The sequence below is a fragment of the Bombina bombina genome, chromosome 1, assembly GCF_027579735.1.
Source record: "Bombina bombina isolate aBomBom1 chromosome 1, aBomBom1.pri, whole genome shotgun sequence".
NCBI lineage: Eukaryota > Metazoa > Chordata > Amphibia > Anura > Bombinatoridae > Bombina > Bombina bombina.
Genome location: NC_069499.1, coordinates 517,565,630 through 517,584,443, shown reverse-complemented (window position 1 = coordinate 517,584,443; position 18,814 = coordinate 517,565,630). Strand labels below are relative to the sequence as shown.

The window sequence follows — 18,814 nt, the reverse complement described above, 5'->3', positions numbered from 1 at the left end:
TGTGCAAGGTTAGTTACAATTTAAATCCATACATCCTGCAGACCACAATAATCTCCTTGTATAAAATAGATGTTTCTGACAATATGCATGCCCATAATTGTAAAGGATGGTTATCACTCATGTGTTCCACCCAGTGCTACTGCTTTCATTTAACAGATGCATTATTTATACGTTTTATAAATGTAAAGCTTCACATATCTTATCCCAAGAAAATTAAACAATTAAACTCAAAACATTGTATGAAGCACATGAAAAAGCAGCAATTACAGATGTTCATGTTAAAATATTAACAAATAAAAAGTTAAAACTATTTAAACAATACAACAACAAAAGAGAAGTGTTTTTCGGTGCACAGCTGGCAACTGCCCACTGACTACTGGTGGAGAAGGGCAAGCCTCTCATTAAAAATAGTTGACATAGAACATTTCACTTCCTTTACCTGTATTGTATTTGAATGTACAAAGGCCATTGGAGATTAAATAAAACTAAGTGCAATGCTCATTAACTCTTTGTGTGGGATTAGATGGTTGTAGTAAAGCGATATGATTTTTCACTAACTCTACTAGAGAAAATAGAAGATCCTATTGTCATACAGTCAAGAGAATCAGTCCAAGTGATGTTACTATTACTTAGTAGTAATGAATTAAAATATGCAACAAACTATACACTAGTATAGTGCAACAGAATAGCCGAAATTCAAATGTCTTAGTGTTACCTCTTCAACTCCCCGGAACAGCAGTTTATTTTAAGAAAATGTGACATGCGAGTTACTACAAATGACAAACACATTTCCTGGGATGCAATTTAATTCCATCTATCCAATCATTTCATTAGCAAACAGAACATAACGCTGGATAATCTTAATAATTGCTAGTACTATATATTAACAGTATCACATGTATATGTTATATCCACACCTGCCACAATTTATTTAAATGCCTCTTGTCACTTTGACTAGTGTCCCATAAACAAGCACTAAATACAGCAGCATTCTACCCCTCTCACTTACTTTACAGACTGAGCAGGTAGAACATTGAGGTTTATTGCCCCCTGTCCCAATGTTCAGTGCTGCTGCCCCATCCAGAGGGTCCCTTGCCCCTTCGCTTGTATCTCAGCACAGGATAGTTGGATGATACTTTGTTACAGAGCAGCCTCTTCTTGTGGGGCTTGTGCAATATCTCACGAAGGGGGTGTCTCTGTTTGCGTTTGCATACAAGGCGAAAGAGGTTGCGCTTCCACCCCACGTCCACCCCCCTCTCTTTAGGACCGGGTTGGGATATTCCGCTTTTGCTACAGAGCACAGCTCTCTCTCTCTGTCTCCCTCCCACACAAGCCCCGTGACGCAGATCCTGGCGTGGGAGGCAGGCAGGGCGTGGGTGGTTGCTGCTTGCTTGCTGCATGGAATACCAAACATCAAATCATACTCCAGCAGGGGAAAGGAACAGGCATCCAAGGAGGAGGGAGAGAGAGGAGAAATAATAATAGAAAAAAATGTAGCTTGCACCATTAAGTCCCAGGCACCTCCCAAAGCTGCACCCATTCTGGTTAGGAAGTCATACACAGGAGTGGAGATGTCTCCCACTAGCATAGTCAACAGTGACTGATTTGTAGGTGGTGGGTGGGAATTGGAAAGAGAAGGTGTGGTGGGTGAGAAGCAGCACCATAGCTTTAAGTCCTGCAGGGTGAAAACCTTAATTTGGTGTTATAATTTAGTAGTTTATTTTGGGAGATGTATATTAGTTTTTAAAAAAGAGGGTTTTTTTTTAAATAATTTTTTTAAACATATGGTGAACATTTTAACAAATTATTTATTTGCATGTTTAACCCCCTGAAAAGCAATGTAAGGTATTATACCTTCTGTCTAACCACTGTACAGTTTTTAAATTGTATTTAACCCTTTCGTGACAGGGTTAAAGTGCCTACATCGGAACAACTGTTCCGATGTAGACAAATTGAAACTACGCAATCGTGCATACGATCGCGAGATTTCAATTATTGGATCGCATCTGGGGGGCGTCCCTACAATCCTAGGAACGCCCTCCAGACCGCGATTAAATCCCTGAAGCACAGAAGGCTTCAGGACAGCCGTTAGTTATGACGTTCCATTCCGTCATAACGGCTTTAAAGCCCAGTCTAATTATGACGGAATGGAACGGCATAACGGCTTTAAAAGGTTAAAAAGGGCATTTCATTATTATCAAAATAGAAAATTTTATAGTGACACTAAATTGTCAGTTTAAAAACCAAAATATGTAAATACGCATGATATATGTTGTGAAGTCATTTAAACTGTCATTTTGATTGCAAAGTTTGCAGTTTTCCAGTCATGCAACACATCCCATAAAAACAGCCTTAAAGGGATAGTCTACTGCAGAATGTTTATTGTTTAAAAATATAACTAATACTTTTATTACCTATTCTCCATTATTACATAGCCAACACTGTTAGATTAATATACTTTTTACCTCTGTGATTACCTTGTGCCTCTGCACTGTCCCCTTGTTTTAGTTCTTTTGTCAGACTTGCAGTTTAGGCAATCAGTTCTGACTCATAAATAAGTGTTATGTACATGGCACACAACTAGCACAGTCTAGCCGTGACAAACTGTCAAAATGCACTGAGACAAGAGGCAGCTTACAAGGGCTTAGATATTAGTATATGAGCCTACCTAGGTTTAGCTTTCAATAAAGAATACCAAAGCAAATTTGATAAAAGTGCATGCCCTAACTGAATCATGAAAGATTGTGCATGCAATTTAAATCAACTTTCCAGATTACTTCTATAAACTAAGTCACTTCATTCTCTTGGTAATCTTTGTTGAAAAGCATTCCTAGGTAAGTTCAGGAGCAGCAATGCACTATTGGGAGCTAGCTGCTGATTGGTGGCTGCACATACATTCTTTTTTATTGGCTCACCTGATGTGTTCAGCTACCTCACAGGAATGCATTTCTGTTCTTTAACCCCTTAACGACCGAGGACGTGCAGGGTACGTCCTCAAAAAAAAGGCAGTTAACGCCTGAGGACGTACCCTGCACGTCCTCAGTGTGGAAAGCAGCTGGAAGCGATCCTGCTCGCTTCCAGCTGCTTTCCGGTTATTGCAGTGATGCCGCGATATCGAGGCATCCTGCAATAACCATTTTTAGCCATCCGATGCAGAGAGAGCCACTCTGTGGCCCTCTCTGCACCGGACATTAACGGCTAAGTTCGTTGGTGGGTGGGAGGCGGGTGGCGGCCATCGATGGCCTTTGTGATGCGGAGGGGGGCGGGATCGGAGGCGGGGACGACCGGGGGGGAGCGCGCACGGACGCGCGCGCGTGCACGGGGAGGCCGGGCGGGCGCGTGCACGGGGAGGGAGCGGGTGGGAACCACTACGCTACAGAACATTTTTACCTAGAATGGCCCCCCGATGGCCCCCAATAAGGCAGAGGGGGAGGGTTAGGGAGCTATTTTGGGGGGATCAGGGAGGTTGGGGGCTAAGGGGGGATCCTACATAGCAGCATATGTAAATATGCTAAAAAAATTATATATATATTTTTTTAAATACCTTTTATTTTAGTACTGGCAGATTTTCTGCCAGTACTTAAGATGGCGGGGACAATTGTGGGGTGGGGGAGGGAAGAGAGCTGTTTGGGAGGGATCAGGGGGTGGGATGTGTCAGGTGGGAGTCTGATCTCTACACTAAAGCTAAAATTAACCCTGCAAGCTCCCTACAAACTACCTAATTAACCCCTTCACTGCTGGCCATAATACACATGTGATGCGCAGCAGCATTTAGCGGCCTTCTAATTACCAAAAAGCAACGCCAAAGCCATATATGTCTGCTATTTCTGAACAAAGGGGATCCCAGAGAAGCATTTACAACCATTTGTGCCATAATTGCACAAGCTGTTTGTAAATAATTTTAGTGAGAAACCTAAAGTTTGAAAAAGTGAACAATTTTTTTTTATTTGATTGCTTTTGGCGGTGAAATGGTGGCATGAAATATACCAAAATGTGCCTAGATCAATACTTGGGGTTGTCTACTACACTACACTAGAGCTAAAATTAACCATAGAAGCTCCCTACATGCTCCCTAATTAACCCATTCACTGCTGGGCATAATACACGTGTGGTGCGCAGTGGCATTTAGCAGCCTTCTAATTACCAAAAAGCAAAGCCAAAGCCATATATGTCTGCTATTTATGAACAAAGGGGATCCCAGAGAAGCATTTACAACCATTTATGCCATAATTTCGTGAGTTGTTTGTAAATAATTTCAGTGAGAAACCTAAAGTTTGTGAAAAAATTTGTGAAAAAGTGAACATTTTTTTTTATTTGATCGCATTTGGTGGTGAAATGGTGGCATGAAATATACCAAAATGGGCCTAGATCAATACTTTGGGATGTCTTCTAAAAAAAAATATATACATGTCAATGGATATTCAGAGATTCCTGAAAGATATCAGTGTCCCAATGTAACTAGCGCTAATTTTGAAAAAAAGTGGTTTGGAAATGGCAAAGTGCTACTTGTATTTATTGCCCTATAACTTGCAAAAAAAGTACATAACATGTAAACATTTGGTATTTCTAAACTCAGAACAAAATTTAGAAACTATTTAGCATGGGTGTTTTTTGGTGGTTGTAGATGTGTAACAGATTTTGGGGGTCAAAGTTAGAAAAAGTGGGTTTTTTTTGTTTTTTTCATCATATTTTGTATTTTTTTTATAGCAAATTATAAGATATGATGAAAATAATTGTAGATTTTGAAAGTCCATTTAATGGCGAGAAAAACGGTATATAATATGTGTGGGTACAGTAAATGAGTAAGAGGAAAATTACAGCTAAACACAAACACAGCAAAAATGTAAAAATAGCCTTGGTCCCAAACGGACAGAAAATGGAAAAGTGCTGTGGTCATTAAGGGGTTAAACAAAATGTACCAAAATACAATTAAAGTTGTTTAAAAATGTATGCTATCTGATCTGAGGGATCCGGTAGGAGGAGTTCAGGTGCAAAGGCAGGCTGACACCTGTTCTACATCTCCTAATGAGCTATTGGCAGCAGCAAGGCGTGCTCAACACCTCAGTCCTGGGGCGGCTTATTCAAGCAATTTGTAATCAGCTACCGGTTCTCCCAAAGTGCTAAACTACCACACTTAAAATTTGCAGATGGGGTATATGGCCTGAATTCAAAACACCAAGAGATGCAAGTATTTGCTGCAGATTTTACCCCTATCTTTATCCTGGCAAAAAGAGAAAAAGGGAAATAAAATAAAAGTGGCAGCGCTACCTGAAAGACCTGAGCTCTCCTGGTAGAGCAGCAGGCAGGAAGGGACTTTTCTTTCTCTAAAACCCAGATTTGAAAATAAAAATATAAGCCAGCAGTGGCAAATTTATCTGATCAGTGGACCTGCTACATTAAAGTTTAAATACCGGCATATTGGAGCGGCACAGCCAATCTGAGGCGTAGTGGTGTGGTCTTGGATTCCCGTGCCTGAGAGGTCTGGAGGGGGGCGGCTTGAGACGATCTGCTGTGGCTACAACCGGGGGAGCACCAGACTGAGTGGCTCCTAACTTACCTTCTTCCTGCCCTCCTTGACGGCCCGGCACCTTGACCGGCGGAGGGATACCTCTCTGAGTTCCGGAGACTGCTTACTGGAAGACACAATCAGCTGCTATGGGCCTCACAGCATAGCTGGCGCGGAGTGAGAAGAAACTCTGCTGGAGACTTCGGTTTGTTCCTCTCTGGGTGTTTGGGATATCCTATATCTGAGGTGCGAAGTCGCTTCGCTGCTGCTGGGGTGCCTTCTGTGGAGAGGCCTTGGCTGGAGGTGCTTGTTTGTTCTCCTTGTTTCTGAGGAAAGGGCCGGGGTCCCGGTCACACAGCTTATCACAGTATCTGACTTTTCTCTCCCCACTGATGCTGCGTGGAGAGTTATTAAGTCAGTAAGTTTTCCTAAGGAATCTGCATAAAGTGTGAACCAGCGAAGACACTCTCCAAACCTCACGAACCAGGGACAGGTATTCATGTTATGCTCCAGAACGGTGTTCTTATCTATTTTATAATACACATCTGACTCTTGCTAGAACTGCCTCAGAAAAACTCTGATTATATACTATTTGCAACTAAAAATTTAACAAAAATTTATGTACAGACAAATGTTTGGTTTGATATAACTCAGTTAAACAGTCAAACTAAAAGGGGCATATCTCTGTAAAATTGCACTATTGCAGTAAGATTGGTTTTTCATTTTATTTTATTTTTTCATTCTCTGTGCTCTTTTTTTTTTTCTTTTTTTTTGGCTCTCTGATTTCTGCCCTTTTTTTTTTTTTTTTAACTAAATCTGGTTTAAGAGGGTGGATAAAAATAATAGGAGAGGTGTTCATTATCCAGTCCCCCCCCCTTAAAAATTGGGACATAAGGGCCTTACAGAAAATAAAGCAGTAAAATAACCTTGTTGGTAAAATCAACTACATAATTGTGTAAAGATGAATATAACATGTATGCAATAGAACTGTGTTTTTTACCTTTTGCTTTGAATAGGTACCTGCTGTATTTTGTGCAGAAATGTGTGTAGCAAACAAAAAGATGTTAACAAAGAATATGCTCAACACAATGTACTAAAAACAATACTCTCCTTGTTAAATAAATTTGTTAATGATTTAAACAAAAACAATATGAATATTATTTTGACCCCAGAAATAAATAACACCAAAGCTATTTTTTTAGATTTGTCCATCACAACGGTTGATGGACATATACACACTAAAACACACTTCAAGGAATGTGATGCAAACACATACATCCAGCATGACAGTCAACACCACCCATCATGGTTAAAGGCTATTCCTAGAGGACAATTCAAACGCATCAGGAGAAATTGTGATCAAATAGAAGATTACGAAGAACAATCATTATTACTTAAAAAGAGATTTTTACAAAAAGGCTACTCTTCAAGTAGTCTTGAGATAGATAGACAGTTAATTAAAAATCAGGATCGCAATCTAATTTTGGCAAAAAATAAAACTACAATAAATCAACAATCCTCCTTCCCCAGATTTGTTACAACTTTTAATTCAGGGCACCATCAAATCAATAAAATAATCAAAAAACACTGGCATATTTTACAGAATGACGAATTGTTAAGTAATATCATACCCAATAAACCCCAGATCACATATAGAAGAGGTAGTAATTTTAAACAAAAGTTGGCCCCTTCTTTAATTAAAGGCATGGCCCCCAAACCACCTTTGAGTATATGTAACTTACAAGGATTCTATACTTGTGGAAAATGTAAAGGATGCAATTACACAAAAAGAACCCATAAAACTTTTACTTCCTCTGTAACGGGAAAGACCTATATAATTAAACATTTTATTACATGTAAGACTCAGAACGTGATCTATCTATTACAATGCAATTGTCAGATCCAATATTTAGGACAAACAACCAGATTTCTCAAGACTCGTATTTTAGAACACCTTAACAAAATAGATAAGAGGCATGAAGATCATGGTGTCCCTTCACATTGCAACACTTGCACCAAATTTGATTTTAAGAATTTTTCATGGATAGGGATAGAAAAGGTAACCACTCATTGGAGAGGAGGGAATTTGGATGATGAGTTAAACAGGAGGGAACTATGGTGGATTCACACACTAAGAACTTACAATCATTGGGGGCTCAACAAAGATATTCGAATAGCAGCTTTTATTTAAACTAATTCCATTAGAGATAGAGAATCCTTTTAATATATGAAGTAATTATTTACTACTGTTAAGGTAATTTATTTAGTCACATATAATATCACTTTATTGAGTTTACACAATATTTTTCATTTTTATTAATATTTTATTATTATTTTTATTTTACTTTTATTTTTGTTTCCTTATTGTACACAATTTAGAAAGCCAATTTATTAGTCACGCCACTGGTATTATTATACTAAATGTATTTAGCACATTTATATTAGATAACACAAAATTAAGGTTACATAAAAATTGTATCTATTTCACAAATGTATTCATATTCAAATTAGGTAACATAAAATATGAAATACCTTTAACTAGCACACATAACTTCTCTTTTCATTCATTTTTTAACGTAGGAAAGCTATAAGCTTATGATAAAATATAAAGGCACTATATTTTTTATCCCTATATGAGTTGAACGGATAAATGTTGCCCTCTCTAAATTTCCTCAAAGGGTTTAATAATATAAAGAGAAATTTTTTAAATTCCCTTTTCATACGATTCAAATTGATAATACAGTCTTTAATGTGTTTGCAAAGTATTTTTCTGGATATACCATTGCATAAATGTCGATGTTACTGAGTTATATGTAATTTAAGGTTGCCGTAAAAGTATCCTTCATAGAAGGAAAACTTTGGAAAGTACCATTTAGTGATTAGAATTAAATTCTCATTCACATGTATTCACATACATTAAAGTCCGCACAGCGCAAAACATCTTTGCACATATTTCTCATACTATCAAATTATATATAAAATTGTCATAGATAATTTTCAATTGTATTGGTGTTTAGAATGGATACTGCCGCTGTTCTATTTTCTATTCATAGAAATGTATAATCGCAATTCCCTATAACGGAATATTTGGTTAAAGCCACAAAGGAAAAACGTCCTCACTGATTCGTCAGAAAGAACACGTGACTAACGAGCCCACACGACGTCATAAATCCACGGAAAATCTTCTAACATCATGGGATTGGCTAAAAATAGCACGTGAACTTTAAGCGGACCTTAAAGGGAACTGAAATTCAAGAAATACTCGAATGGGGACTTTATCTAACTCTGTCTTCTCATTGGATAAAAATGCTAAGTAATGCACTGATTGGTCACTTTTATTCTTATTGTTCATGTTTATGCCGAACCTAATATAAAGTTAATATTTAAAAGTTAAATGAGCGACATAAAAAGATTCAACATTTTAAAAAACAAGGTTGGGCCTAAACATTTAGTAGGAATTTGTACTTTTTATTCTGTTTCTATTATGTGAGTCCAATTTCCTGCCACAGACAGGAAATTGGAACATGGATACATTTGTATAAAAGCCGGCTACTTTGTCACAGCATCATACAAACTGTTACTTGTTTTTATTGTCTTTTATTGCTCTTGAAAAAGACGCTTAAGCGTTGAAACGCGTAGAGCTACAATAAAACATTTTTTATCTCACTACTTGGCAATCATTTCGCTGTGACGAGCCGGACTTGCTATTTTGGATAAGTAAGTTACTACTTGTTTCTTCAATTTAAAGTTTCATTTTACTGCTGATGAGGTTCCAATCCTTTTCCAGCCCTTTGTTGAAAACCTCCCTGTTGTTGCCTTTGGAGAGGGACATATTACAGAGGGATATACCATAGAAGCAGGACTCACGTTACTTAAGGAGTGAGTATATTGCACATTATTGCAACAGATTTTAACTTGCACATCAAGTCCATTTCTATCTATTATCAGAAACTTAACATTCTGCAAGACCAGCGCCATCCATTTCGTTTCGTCACCTGCTGTATTTTACCTGGGAAAACATAGGGTTGGATTACTCTCATTATTTGCCTAAATCAACAAAAATAAGAAATATTGTGTATAAAAATGACCATTGTTTACTTGTAGATGACTCTTACTATTCAAAGAGTTGCAGTGTTGTTTAAGCCAGGGATAGTAGTTCCATTTTATCAAGAAATATTTTAAGTACTCTGCAGATATTTAAGAGAGAGGAAGAGGAAAGGAAAAGAAAGGGAAAAATGTTCTCTTTGATAGGGCAATTCAGTATTAGTAGACACTAAAACAAGTTATAAAAAGAATGTTTTGCAAGTCTTAATCTAAGAAAAAAAAAAAAAATGTGTTATTAATAGCACAGAACTTCTCTCACAAAAACACCTAATTTAAGCACTTCCCTCACATTCACCTCCCCCCTTTTTTTTTGTTGTGTGTTCCCCCCTTTTTTTTTTTTTTAACATTTATTTATATATGGACAAATTTTGCACTACACACACTAAAACACCTCCCTCCAATATGGCTGGAAGGAACAGAGAAAAAAAAAATAATAAAACCACACCAGGAAACACAACTGACACCTCTCTCACGAGCACAAATATGACACAAATCAATGATTTAATAGACTTGCAAGCCTTAGTTACAAGTATCTCTGAAGCCTTAACACCCAAATTTGAGGCTCTCAAAGATGAAATTAAGCAGGACATACATGCCCTAAAAACTGAATTTCGCCAGTTTTCAAATAGACTAGCAGAGGCGGAACAAAGAATCTCTGACTTGGAAGACAACACTATAACTCACAACACTAAGCTAGATTCTTTAAACTCTAAACTTATAAAAGTCCAGCTAAAATTGGAAGATCTGGGGGGGGCGGAGCTGCGCCGTGCTGGAGCATGGACGCAGTGTAATTGAGCTCCGGAGCTGTCGGGCCTTTTGTGGCATACAAACTTGCATTTTCAAACTAATTTGACCGTAACCTATACTATGACCCTCTAAATAGCTGGCCTTGGAATTGTATCCTATTTTGGGCATAATGGACCTAAACCTAGAACAGAAGAGCACCGGAGCAGAGATCGCAGCCGCCATCTTGCCTCACATGCTATGAGAAGCACCAAAATCACACTGCTCGATCCTGCCGCCTCATCCTACAGAATCAGCCATCCTACTCACCCTGCTTATAGTGGGCGACTACACTTTTACTCCCGCATGTGAACAGAAAAGGGAGTTGAGATACGGAGAGCTGTACCGCGGTCCCAGATCCACCCGGGCCGACACGTGAGATTACAGGTATTATTCTGACCTACAATAACATAACCTGGAGGCTTCCAAGGCTCCCACATACAATACACGGAGATTTAGATACTGAACTTAAATAGCACATACCGGAGCTCCCACTGGGGCCTTACCTGACTACGGACTACTCTGGGACTCAGAATTCAGTATACTTTCTGGCCCTTCATAATTCCTTTCCACCGCAACTATACGCATAGTGAGAAAAGGGAGGTTACGATAACCCCTCTTGCCTACGATTTCTCTCACCACATTACCCAGCAACAAGGCCACCCTCAATCATACCATGACCAGCAGAAAAGGCAATAAGTTAGAAAAACAAAATAAACCGCTGGGGCCATCAGTCTCTTCATTCTTTCAACCACACGACTCATCAGTACCAGAGACTATGCACTCTCAGGAATCAGCACCCACTATCACGACTTCTGTTCCAATACAGGACCCCCTACAGTCTATACAATCCCAGATCGCTGGCCTCCCATCTAAATCAGACATAGAATCGTTAAAAAAGTTTATCAAAGAAGAGATTAAAGATTTAAAGAAGGACCTTAACTAATTAGGCTCTAGAATGGAATTCCTTGAGGAGGGCCAGGACCATCTTAACAACATGGTCAGCACAAACTCTAACCAATTGTCTATACATGACTCAATGCTTCAAAATCTATCTGATAAAATAGAAGACCTCGAGAATCGAGGCCGGAGGAACAATCTGCGAATACGTGGGATCCCAGAGGAGGTCTCACAAGATCAACTTAGAACATATGCCACAGAACTTTTTCAATTTCTTCTCCCTCAATCTCCCAACCTCCTGCCAGAAGACATTGAGAGAATACATAGGGCCCTTAGACCTCCCAGCAGACCTCCTGCTCCCCCAAGAGATGTTGTACTCAAATTCCTGAAATACACTGTAAAAGAAGAGATGTGGCAGGCGGCCAGGACCAGAAGAGTCATCCAATTCCATAACCACAATTTGCAGATATTTCAAGATCTTTGCCCACAAACAATCCAGCGTAGGAGAGAGGTCCGTTTCATAACTAAGGTTCTGCAAGACAACAACATACGTTACCGCTGGGGATACCCATTTAGTCTTATAATTTCACATAATGGAGGACAAGTGATATATAAAAGTTTTTCGGACCTAGACCACATTTCAAAGAAACTCAACCTCTCTTTTGAGCCGCCACCAGAAACAGTCATAGACCCCCCACTTCTGAGGAATCACCCGGAGGAAGGAACCTCAAGAGAGCAAAGAATTCCTTGGTCTAGGGTGGCCCCCAAGAGGCGCAAGACAGGCCTCCCTCCACCAGACGAAGATACCTGATAACTTTAGCAACGCTACCTCATCCTCCTTTTTCTTACATGAAAATGGATTATCAATCTCTTACTGTGATAATCGCTGTTGCTATTTCCTCTCTAAGCTCCTGTGAACTGACTTCAGTTTTGATGCTCCCAGGGTATCGTATAAATTTCTCGAAATCTTGTTCATTTTTATCCTAGTTTAATGTGTTTAACTGTTCAGTTGGGTTCAACTACACTTTGATTAAAAGGCTAAGTTCCCGGTCATATATCTTAGAAATGCCATAAAGGTTCCCCGACATCATTCCACCCCCTTGAATGGTGTCTTGTCAAAACTCCACGTCCACCATTTGTTATCATAAATGTTTAAATTTCTATTTATGCTTGTTTTTTCATATGCTCATATTTAAGCAATCCGTTTATATTAGAAATGTCATAACAGTTCCTGAAAGTTTACTTGTACCTACTGCCAGTCGAATTATGCATACAAATGTTTTTTTGTACTGTTCATTTATATCTCACTATGCTTACTCCCAAGAATTCTCTGTTCCTGTTCAGCTTATACTCTCACAGATAACTTACAAGGTCCTACCCATCTCATGCACTAATGCACACATTTACTCTCTGCAACATTTATTAATATCCATCCACTGCTACTCCCCGCGTGTCCCAGCTCTCTACTTATCTATAGCCGCCACTGAATACATAAGATATGGCTGTACAACCTAGGCCTATTAATTTTTTGTCCCATAATGTTAAAGGGCTAAACATCCCCCAGAAAAGATCCCAAGCTTTGAGGGATTATCATAGACTTAAAAGCGATATTATTCTCCTCCAAGAGACTCATTTTAGGAAGGGCAGAGAACCCATGCAGTCCCTTAGGAAATATGGCCAGGTCTTCCTTTCATCACACACTACAAAACACAACGGAGTAGGAATTTTGATACGTAAACAGATTCCTTTCCATCTCACTAATATTTTTAAAGATACAGACGGAAGACTAGTAGTGATCACTGGTCGACTTTTCAACAAAGTCATAACTATTGCTAATGTATATGCCCCAAACTCTGGAGACGCCTCGTTCTTCCTCAGAACCTCTAACATAATTTCTGAAATGTCTAGGGGTTGCCTGATCATAGGAGGAGATTTCAATTTAGCTTTAAACCCAGATTTAGACTGCTCCTCTGGAACGTCATCCATATCCCAAAAGACGCTAAAACTAATCAAATCCCATATTTCAAAATTAAATGTCCATGATGCCTGGAGAATTCACCACCCAAATGTCAAAGATTATACGTTTTTCTCCCACCCCCACCAAATTTATTCCCGTATCGATTATTTCATGATTGACGTCACTAGTTTAACCTTAGTCCAATCCTCTAACATCTTCCCCATAACATGGTCAGATCATGCTATGGTTAGTTGCTCTTTAAATTGGCCCACTTCACAGAAACCAGAACGCACTTGGAGATTGGATGAAACATTACTGACAGATCCAATTTCCAAACTACACATCCAAGAGAAAATCGAATCTTATTTTCAGTTAAATGTTACACCAGATGTCACCCCCCACCACATATGGGAAGCACACAAGTGCGTTATTAGAGGGGAATTAATTGCGCTCAAAGCGAAAATAACCAAACAAAACTCCTTGGCACTTAGTAATCTACTAGAAGAACTAGACAAACTCCAAGACACCCATAAAAGACACCCAAAGGCCCATTCACTACTCGAACATATCACTCATAAGCAGAGGCAGCTGGCCCTTCTTTTAGGCTTAGAGGCCAAACGTAAAGCTCTATTCCTTAGAAGAAGATTTTACGAGGGAGGAAATAGACAGGGCAGGCTCCTGGCACGCTTATTAAGAAACAAGTCTTCTAAGGGATATATTATGAGTATAAAAGATAATAAAGGCAAAACATGGTCCACATCTTCCGACATAGCGGATAATTTCAAATCCTATTACGAGGACCTTTATAATTTAGACAAGAAACACACCCCACCTTCACCCTCAGACATAACCGACTACCTTGCCTCACTACATCTCCCCTCCTTGACAGAAGACCAGAAATTAGATTTAGAATCCCCTTTCACCTTGAAGGAACTTCGAAAGGCTATCCTCTCCTTCCCGCCCGGTAAAGCTCCAGGCCCAGATGGCTTTGGCCACTCATATTATTCTAAATTTATAGACATTCTTGGTCCCCACCTCCTATCACATTTCTCTGACATTGATAAGGATAACTCCTTTCACCCCCAATCCCTCCAAGCTCATATCTCAATAATACCGAAACCAAACAAGTCCCTAGATCTTATCCCTAACTATAGGCCAATCTCTCTGCTAAACGCGGATATAAAAATATTTGCTAAAATGTTGGCTATTAGACTAAACCAATATCTCCCTCAACTCATTCATCAAGACCAGGTTGGTTTCGTCCCACTTAGGGAGGCTAAGGACAACACAGTCCGAAATCTCCATCTACTTCTCCACTCTAAAAATCGGGGCCTTCCCGCAGTCTGGTTGTCAACAGATGCGGAGAAGGCCTTTGATCGAGTTAGATGGTCCTTCCTTAAGGCCACACTGAAATCCATGGGCCTAGGCGAGCTTATGCTCCATAGAATTTTTGCTTTATACAACAACCCCAGTGCCCGAATCTCCCTGAATGGCATTCTATCTCGCCCCTTCCCAATAACTAACGGCACCAGGCAGGGGTGCCCTTTGTCCCCTTTACTATTTATATGTCTTTTGGAGACTTTCGCTGCCAGAGTCAGACAAAACCCAAACATTAAAGGTATATCAGTTGGGGGAGAGACATATAAATTATCCCTCTTCGCAGACGATGTGCTGTTTTCCCTCACATCCCCGGATAAATCAATACCCATACTCCTAGATGAATTGACACTTTTTCACAAACTAACCAACTTTACCATCAATCAGTCTAAGTCTGAGTATCTAGGGATTTCGTTGCCAGACACACTTGCCCAACAAATTGAACTCACCTGTCCTTTCCGACGGTGCAAAACCTCATTGAGATATTTAGGTATTAACCTTACTGAAGACTTAGACTCAACATATCGCTGTAATTACGTCCCTCTTAAAATATCTCTAGAACGTGAACTTTCCTCATGGCACTCTAGACACCTATCTTGGATGGGTAGAATCAACTCGATAAAAATGACAGCTTTTCCCAGGCTTCTGTATGTACTGCAAGCTCTCCCTATCCCTCTTCCACCCCGATATCTCACAAATATCCAACGATTATTCAGCTCCTTCATTTGGGGAGGTAGGCATTCTAGAATTAATAGTAAGATAATGACATCCCCCCGAATACATGGTGGTCTGGGGGTCCCCAATTTAGAATTGTACAGATCTGCCATTTATATCCAAAGGATCCTCGACTGGAGGATACATGGGTCACAAAAGCGGTGGGTTCACCTGGAGGAATATCCATGTAAAGACCAGAATCTCAGCTCTGTGTGCTGGTCCCCCCGTTTTGAAAACACAATCCACAACATAGACAATCCAATAACTAGAGAGACCTTATTACAGTGGTGGAAAACGAATAAAACTAACCCTTACCTTTCATCCAACCCCTCCCCACTCACATCCCTGATACATAATACTGAATTTTCTCTGGCTGACCTGAGGACTGATCCCTCTGACCCCAACCAACACTCCGACATTGCGATACATCACCTCTCAGAGAAAGAACACTTACTCCCACATACCACACTTCAGGAGCGGAACTTCGCTTGGGCCTCCAACTGGTTTAACTATAGAAGACTTCACAATTATATTACAACTCATAAATCCAGTAATAACATGCTTAGACCTATGACTAAACTAGAAACGTTGATTACATCTCCTACCCCTTTAAGGCACACCCTATCTAAAATTTATTCTATTTTAACTCAACCTCCTCCGGGGTACTTACCTGGCGCTATTGAATCATGGGAAAGGGAGTTAGGAGTCATTATTCTCCCCCAAGTAGCATCATCTATATTTATAAATACTATGTCATCCTCTTCATCGGCTGCCCTTCTAGAGATGAACTATAAAATCCTTCATAATTGGTATCTTACACCTAGACGTTTATACAAATTATACCCTACAACTGGGAATAAATGCTGGCGATGTGGACACGCGGGGAGTGGTATGGGCCACATGTGGTGGTGGTGCAACAGCATCACTTGGTTTTGGAGAACCCTTCTTGGTGAGATTGAAAACATTTTCCAGTTCATACTCCCCTTCGATCCCCTAATATTTCTTCTAAACAAACACATCAAACTCCCCTCCAAGTCCCATGTCATTTTACTTCGCATATTCTCAAATGGTGCTAAAGCACTTATTGCAAAGAACTGGAAATCCATAGACCCTCCTAATATCACAATGTGGAAAAATAAAGTTAACGACCTTATAGAACTAGAAGAATATAAAGCTTTTAGATTGGACACTAGGGATCATTATATTAATGCACAAAATATGTGGACACAATATATCGCCTCAGAAAACTCCTTTTAATCACGCATCCACTATTGAGTTCCCCCTTACCCTCCCATACTTACCCGCATAGACAGAGAATTTTCGCTAATTGATGGTACATCCTGTCAGACATTCTTATGTAATATTGATTTGAAACCCTGATATGACACGGTAGACAGTTGTTTTTCTTTTTGCATATGTTTTTGTTTTCTCAATACTGTAGCCTTGAGAGACTGTTATTTTAACTTGACATTCTGATTGTTTTACTTTGTCAATGACAATTGTATTTTGTATTCCTTAACGGATTTTGTATTTTTGAAATTATACCAATAAAAACAACTTGGAATAAAATTGGAAGATCTGGAGAACCGTGCCAGACGAAACAATTTTAGAATTATTGGTATACCCGAAGAAAGACAATATGAAGATCTTGATAAATTACTAACGATAACACTACCACAATTATTACAAATCCCTCAATCTCATCCACGAATAGTGTTAGAGAGAGTACACAGACTAGGGCGGCATAATACAGAAAATGAAAATCCTAGACCCAGACCAGTTATCGCCAAAGTCCTTAATTATCAGGACAAACTCCTACTACTACAATATTTTAAAAAGAACCAGCCCATATTTCTTGGGGGAGCTAAAATCATGCTTTTTCAGGATTTTTCTGCAGAAACCTCGGCCAAAAGAAGGGAGCTTGCCCCGATATGTACTAAGCTAATAAAACAAGGTCACCAAGCTACTATTATATACCCAGCAAAGTTGAAGATAACAATTGACAATAATATACATTTGTTTGAGTCACCCAGGGATGCAGAAAAGTTTATATCGCAACAGTTCCCCCTAGAATAGGTAGGAACTTAAAAACCTAGAAGATAAATATTAGCAGCTATGTCTTATATGATAATTGAAATGCAAGTCACCATGAGGGCTCTGATATACAGAAAGGCCTGGGGTCATAATTTTTGTTACTGTCTTGGTTCTTCTATGTTGTGGTTTATTAAGTTCTGTTTTGCCTCGCTCTGTTGTGGATCCCCTTTCCCCCCCCCCCCTTTTTCTTTTATTCAATTTTTCTTTTTTTTGTGTTTTTGTTTTATGCATGAGTCTTGTTGTTTGAGATCATAGACATATTAAACGGTTTTAAATTAGCCTCTTGGAACATTGGGGGCATCACATCGCCAATTAAACGCAAAACAATAATTGCATATCTAAGAAAAATACACATAGACATTGCCTTTTTACAGGAAACCCACCTAAAAATGGAAGAAGTTCTTAAGCTCAAAAGTTCCTGGGTTAATGAAGTTATTGCTTCACCCAGCACTCAAAGAAAGGGAGGGGTAGCAATCTTGCTAGGTAAAAAAATAAAATACCAAGTTCTTCATACTAAGACAGATTCGGAGGGGAGGTTCCTATTGGTCAAAATTAAAATAGATAAGATAGTTTATACACTTTGTAATATATATGCTCCCAATGTTTTCTGCCCTCTCTTCTGGGAAAGACTCCAAGCTGAATTACTATCCTATACAGAAGGTTTTTTGATCCTAGGAGGGGACTTTAATATGGCACCACAATATCCTCTAGACAGGCTAAGGCATAAGGGCTCCTTTCTCAGAACCAAAAGGGATAGCCTGGAATCTAAAATGTTTCGTAAGCTCTCTCAGAATCTTGGAGTTAGGGATATCTGGAGGACACAAAACCCAGATGCTAGGGATTTTACCTGCCTCTCTAAGGCGCATAAGTCACTATCACGAATTGACATGTTTCTTCTAGATGATAGACTATGCAAACAAAGACTAGCCGCTAATATTTTTCCTATCTGTATATCGGACCATGCTCCAATCTCCCTAGAGTTTTATCCGAGCAACTTAACTCCAAAATATTCTAGATTCTTTTTTCCCAAACTACCTAGTCTCTGATCTTAAATTTAAAAATTGGTTAAATAATAAATTCCAAGAATATGCGTCCTTTAACAAAGAATATATTAATCGCCCTATGATCTTTTGGGAAGCCGCTAAGGCTGTACTGAGAGGAGAAATTTTAGCTTATACCATCAGTAGGACAAAAAAATTTAAGACCAGAGAAAGGGAAATCATGAAATCCATCTCTAACTCTTATAATTCCTATTTATTAGAGAAAACGCCTGATAAATGGGCGCAATATACCCATGCTTTAAAGGACAGAGATTCCTTTCTTTTACTTAAGACTTCTCAGAAAGATTTGAAATATCAAGCTAAACTATACAGGCATGG

General features: G+C 39.2%; 1 protein-coding gene across 4 annotated transcripts in view; it reads right to left on the bottom strand.

Annotated features, from left to right (window-relative positions):
* The window catches only part of NAB1 (NGFI-A binding protein 1), a 94,313-nt gene extending 92,774 nt beyond the window's left edge, over positions 1 to 1,539 (bottom strand). For all 4 annotated transcript variants that reach the window (XM_053698619.1, XM_053698620.1, XM_053698621.1 and 1 more), the window contains exon 1: positions 1,010 to 1,539. The gene's annotated coding sequence lies outside the window, so the exon portion shown is untranslated. The remainder of the gene's footprint in view (positions 1 to 1,009) is intronic.
* Positions 1,540 to 18,814: the final 17,275 nt, after the last annotated feature.